This window comes from Micromesistius poutassou, assembly GCF_964030765.1.
Source record: "Micromesistius poutassou genome assembly, chromosome: 12".
Classification (NCBI taxonomy): Eukaryota; Metazoa; Chordata; class Actinopteri; order Gadiformes; family Gadidae; genus Micromesistius; species Micromesistius poutassou.
Genome location: NC_140282.1, coordinates 11,958,011 through 11,964,322, shown reverse-complemented (window position 1 = coordinate 11,964,322; position 6,312 = coordinate 11,958,011). Strand labels below are relative to the sequence as shown.

The window sequence follows — 6,312 nt, the reverse complement described above, 5'->3', positions numbered from 1 at the left end:
CACACACACACACACACACACACACACACACACACACACACACACACACACAACACACACTCACACACACACACAGAGATGCCAAAACACAAACAAACACAGGATTGGAACGGAGGAGTAGGCGCATGCACCTTTCTCCAGAAACCTCCGCTTGCACTCCTTCTACAACTCCCAGCAGCACCGACACATCCCCACACACGTCCCCTCTCCTCCTGCTGCTCTGATCCTCACAACTCTACCTGAGCAGTGATTCCACATACGTAAAAGTACAGTAATTGCTACAGTTCCTTGCATAAGTAAGGAGGTGTGAACCTCCTTACAAACACACAGCGGAGTTCCCTAAGGATGTGTGTGCTGTGTACAAACATTTACACCAATTAAATGTTGGTGTCTCTTCGGCTTTGACTGTGTATGTGTCTGTGCCTTTGTCTTTCTCTCTCTCTCTCGCTCTCTCTCTCCTTCTCTTTATCTCTGATATAGAGCACCATCTTGTGCTCTATATCACTATCTCTCTCTCTATCTTCTCAATTTATATCTCTCTCTTACTATCCATATTGCTCTCTATATCACTCTCTCTCTTTCTACCTCTCTATCCATCTTGCTCTCTATATCACTCTATATATTTCACTTTATATCTCTATATCCATATGGCTCGCTATATCATTCTCTATTTCTCACTCTTTCTATCTCTCTCTCTATCCATATTGTTCTCTCTCGCTCCATGAGACCTGGGTTGATGATCTCTCTCTCTCTCTCTCTCTCTCTCTCTCTCTCTCTCTCTATCTCTCTCTCCTCTCTCTCTTCTCTTCTCTCTCCTCTCTCTCTCTCTCTCTCTCTCTCTCTCTCTCTCTCCTCTCCTGCTGTTCCATCCATCAGCTCTGGAGACCCCTGCGTGATCCTAGGGAATCATAAAGAACCGAGAGATGAAAGGGGCCTCTTCTGCCTCTCAGGGTCCTACTGCGGTGGGGTTGGGGTCGGGGCTGCCAGCAGAGAGTCTAGCTTTCAACCAAGAAACGGCCAGTAAATGTGCACTGAAACACTTGCATCATGTGCTTTTCCCTTTCATGAAGTTCATTGAATCCATGACAAATATTCCTATGAGCTCCAAATGTAGCATTTGTGTTGTGTCTTTGAAAAGTCTGAACCTCGCTGCTACGTCAGCATCTTCCCTCTCCGTCATCACATTCAAATGTGTGCTCAAATGTTCTCTGTATCTGGTGTTCCTTACATATTAGCCCCGCCGCAAGGCCGCCGTGGTTGGCTTCGGCATTTGCTGCTATCTGCTAACAGGAAAAATAAAAGTCTGCAACAGGCTTTCAACAAAAAACGCCTGGCGAGAAGGAGCGACAGTAGCCCAGACTCCCATGCACCAGCCTTCCCCAGAGTGCGTTGAAATGTGACAAACACTTCATTTCTCTAATGTAGACGACGGAAGCGTCGGAAAAGTGCTGGCCTTGCACGACTCTCGAGAGTGTGAATTTAAGAAAAATATTTACCTCTTACAAAGACCAACACAAGACACGGGGCAGTGATTCTAACATAATAAACATTTGCGAGGAAGGCAGTCCATGTGCAGACTGAAGTAAAAAGAGGAAGTTGGGAAGTAGGGAAGAGAGAGAGTGAGAGAGAGAGAGAGAGAGAGAGAGAGAGAGAGAGAGAGAGAGAGAAGAGAGAGGGAGAGATAAAGAGAAAGAGAAAGTTCTGAGAAGCAGGCAGCAGCTTCGACACAGCTGCGAGGGGAATAAGGAGATATTTAACCCATTGAGATATATTGGAGGGAAGACGGGGGGCAGATAGGCAGACAATTGAGAGAGTAAGGGGGGGGGGGGGGGGGGACAGGCGAGCGAGAGAGAAGAGAATAGAGAAAGCGCTCGCGCAAGAGAGAGAAACTGAGATGAAGAGACATAGAGATAGATAGGGGTGTGAATAAGGGAGAGAGAGATAGATTGAGAGAGGGAGAGCAAAAGAGTTAGCGAGAGAGAGAAAGAGAGAGAGGGATATGGGGCGAGAGAGCTAGACAGAGAGATGAAGATAAGACAGCTGATGCTTATGCTATATTGTCATTGCTTCGTAATGTGGGCACATAATGAGCAGGAGCACCATAGGATGTAATGATTGCACTTGTGGCTGCAGGCAATGTCAATGTGTTCCCGGTGTAATCCTGTCAATTACATCATTTTTACTGCAAAGTTGACATTGGTTGAGATGTCTTTGTTATGAAATTTCGACTCTGTTCCTTCTAAAAATGTATATATCTGTTATCTCATTTTGAGGCTTTCTATGCAATGAAATGCTCACATTGAGATCATACAGATGATAACAGTTCAGTTAGTATGACAAAGTGAGTATGTACGGGTTGATGGAAGTCTTCTTGGTAAATGTTTTCCCATCATATTTAACTTTTAATTTCTTATGCGTGCGCATGTGTGTCTTTTTGTGTACGTATGATGCATGCATGCGTGTGTGTGTGTGTGTGTGTGTGCGTGTGTGTGTGTGTGTGTGTGTGTGTGTGTGTGTGTGTGTGTGTGTGTGTGTGTGTGTGTGTGTGTGTGTGTGTGTGTGTGTGTGTGTGTGTGTGTGTGTGTGTGTGTCAGTAGCGGCTGGTGGTTTTTAAAGTGACGGAGGAAGGACTGCACGCTTGGTTGTCATTGGCCTGCTTGCACTGTTAGTGGCGTATGGTGGCATAAGTTTGTGAGAATCAAGTTGTTTCAGGGTGTTTTGGTGAACTACAAAATAGCAGGGAGGGATAGTTATGTCTCGTTGTATTAGTTTGTCCTGTTATTGACGTAATGCGCGTCATTGACATAATGCGCAAATATAGATATTTGAATAGTTTGAATATATGTGCTTTTTTTAGAGGGAATATTCAAACGTCATTTTTGAGCAATTTTGACAGCCCTAGTGTGCGCTTCGTCCATTTGGCCAACCAGGATCACCTTTTCGAAGACTGGTTTGTTGTTGTTGACGTCGTCCACCCCTACGATGACCTGGGCTGTAGAGGACAGAGACTGCGGACCACCTGATGCGTTGTCGTCCGTCGCCGTGACGTTCAGGATGTACTCAACCCCCTGGAGACGTGGGGGCGGGCTAGAACGCAGACGGATCAGTCCTGGAACCAATGAGAGAAGCCAAGCGTTATTTTCAGTTTAATTATTCTCTTGCTGTCATCAGTGGGAAGATGTTCATTGAACACAAGCTTTATTTAAAAAGTGTTACCTTTACTTAAACCTTGAAGATGCATATAACCTCAAAACTCTAAACTGGGCGGTGATGATGCATTTAACTTAAAAAATAAAATAAAATTACCTATTGTTACCAACTGACCTACTGTCCTATAACATTGGTGCCGCCTAAAGTCCTAAAATCGTATTTTTGGCTACCTCCATTCTGTTTTGGCAGTTAGAACTAAGCAGTTACTCCCTGCTTCCAACATCTCCATGAATTGTACGACTCTTGCACAACTTCTGCCCCTTTTTCCTGGCAGCTTTATTTTCTTCTGTCATCTCTTCTGTTCTGTCAGTCAACAGAGTAATCCTGCTGCCTGCCCATGAACGCACAGAGAGGGCCGCCTCTTTCTGAGGTTCTCTCTCCTGATGGATGGATTAGGTGGGAATCAGATACCATACATTTATTTTTCTGTTCACTGAAGGGCGGAAGGACTGGGTGACCCATTCCCTGACCAAATGCTCTGTGCCACTGATTGCTGTCGCAATGTAGAGTGATTTTATACTTATTTTTACAAATAAATATATATTACTCACAGCACATTTAGTTTATCTGCGTTGATTGGTCATAACTAGAACTATAATTCAGATTGTGAGTCACTAATCCTCTTGTTTTTAAATATAATGTTTGTGTGTCTGGTTTCGTATATTTAGACGATTTAGGCTGTGCCATTTCCACAAGCTGCGTGTCAAAGCGCTCGCCTGAGTTTATTCAAATGAAATAAAAACCTTGTGACTATAACTCAGGCTGCCGGGTTGTGTGTTCTATGCATTCAACACTAAATGTAAAAAGCAGCAAAACAAATGAGGTTAATTTAGCCTGTGTTTGTGGAGAAATTGTATTACAGGGGCACAAAAAAAAGGAACAAACGTATTAACACCTGTCTACCCCAGCGGTGTAATCTCACATGAATAACGTGTTTGCCTGTTAGAACACATGCAGACACAGACACACTCATTGGTCTTCCCAGGACCCCCTCCCTCCGCTCGTAAATGTGCTCTCGAAAGGAGGAACATAAAGACATAGTTTGTTAAATAATACAACAGTTTTATCACAAAAGCCCAGCTCCCCAACTCAAATGTATGCCGTTATCTAGAATGCACCTTTGTGGATCTTTCCCCCCCTCCATATCCTTGTGTCAGGGCACTTTGGTTAGATACCCATTGTTCAAATCCAAAGTTTACACAACATGATGTGATTTTAGATATTGATGCCGCATACTGTAGTATTGTTCAGCTTGGCCTGCCCACTCTCATTTCTCATAATGCTGTTGATTTTTGTTTGTTTCTTAGTGTAATGGTTTACATTTCAAACCATGTTTGAAATGTTCATTGTACTTCTGTATCATCAAATTCCTGGAACATAAGCAGTGCATTGTTGTTTTGGAAGCAGAACCTGGCTGGCATTAGCTTCCAGGTTTCTTCCAAGATGAAGGAACGGATTCAAAAGGCAAAGCAGATGTTTTGGGCATAGCAAATTGGAAGTAGTTATGGGTGGATTTACAACAAACAAAAGTGAACGTGAAATTGCAAGCGGAAAAATCAAGTGGAATGAGAACATCTTTAATTGTAAGAGGGAAATGTAGTCCTGGCCAAGAAGGAAACAAAAGCACAGCTCTCGGGTTTTCCAACAGTACATATTTGTGGGAGGATATGCTTAAAACCTCAAGTCTGAGCTGTGTGTTGCGTCAACATGCCATGCAGTTATACATGCTTTCTACTGACAACATTTTCCCTGCAATCCACTGGCAATCCCAAGCTCTATTTTATTGTATTTCTGCTGTATTATACTGTATTGATACGTTAGTTTAATGGGTTCTCATTAGCTAATTGCCAACAGCACTATTTTGGGGATCAAGTTCATATCCACCTCAGGAGAAAATAAAGCTTGACAATTAGGTGATCGTACTTTGCTTGAACTAAATAAACAGGGCTTCCTATCAAGAAATGTTGGTTAATAAATGAAGAGACAGATGTCTCAGATGTCTCTTGCAGAAAAGCGGAAGCAGATCAGAAGGTAAATGAACTGATTTCATAGATACTCATATGTAGAATAATAACTCTTGAACATAAACATTATCTGATGAGAACAAATGCAGCTCACGCAAACACAAGGTTTAAAATGTTGTTTGGAAATCATTCCTTTACGTGATTCACCTCATTATACTCCAACACAGCACTGACAAGGGGTTAATGCTTCTCCGGAGATATCAAATATTGCTGTATCGGAAATAATATAATAATATCACACATGTCACATGAGAATCATACTTTCTATAACCCTTCTATTCCATCACCCAAACCCAAGCTTGGATTGGCACATATAGCAACATAACCAATACCTGATCTTCATTGAAAACAATCCTATTCCTGCAGTGGAAAAAAATACAAAAAATAACAAGTTTTCGTTCTGGACCTAATATAACTGTTCAACTTAGAAATATGTCACATTTATGATAGCACGAGGCAGGCTGCTGAAGCCTGGTGCTCAGGATTACTGAGATCTGTCAACGCAACAATCCCGGCGGCCTAGAAATATACCAAGACGTAGCGAGTGGTAACCTAGCCATCCTTCTGCTCTCCAAACGGATGGATACGGTGGGTTGCAACTCCCCCACTCCACAGCGTTTCTATTTCAGATTTTTTGGAATGGCATCCACTTCTTCGTCTTTGTCATTTTCCCGCTGCTATTTTCACGACACGCAACTTCCTCAACCTTTACACCGCTTGTCAAATTGCGCGTCATTCACGGCGCTTGGCACGCCAGGCAGATGGTACAGAACACATGATACCTGTCAGCGCCATCACGGCTACTCCAAACAACGACTTCTGAACCCCGGACCCCGAACAAGGGGAGCCGTAGTGACTTGAACAGTGTTGATGAGACGCTGATGCAGCCGCGGATCTTACAGATCTCAAAACAGCTTGGGTAGGTGTTGATCTCCGTCTTAAATACAGGCTAAATAGGTTGCTCTTTCCCCGATTACTTTGATATATTTTCTACCTTGCACAACAAACACATGCTACTGTCTGACTGAAAAAGAGGCGAGATAGAAATGCCTTGCTGGTGGAGACACATTGTGCTTTT

At 43.2% G+C, this 6,312-nt stretch overlaps 1 protein-coding gene across 1 annotated transcript in view; it reads right to left on the bottom strand.

Annotated features, from left to right (window-relative positions):
• Window positions 1-6,312, bottom strand: part of LOC311356548 (neural-cadherin) — a gene marked incomplete at its 3' end in the record, with an annotated part of 218,859 nt that overhangs the window by 118,470 nt on the left and 94,077 nt on the right. The window lies entirely within an intron of this gene.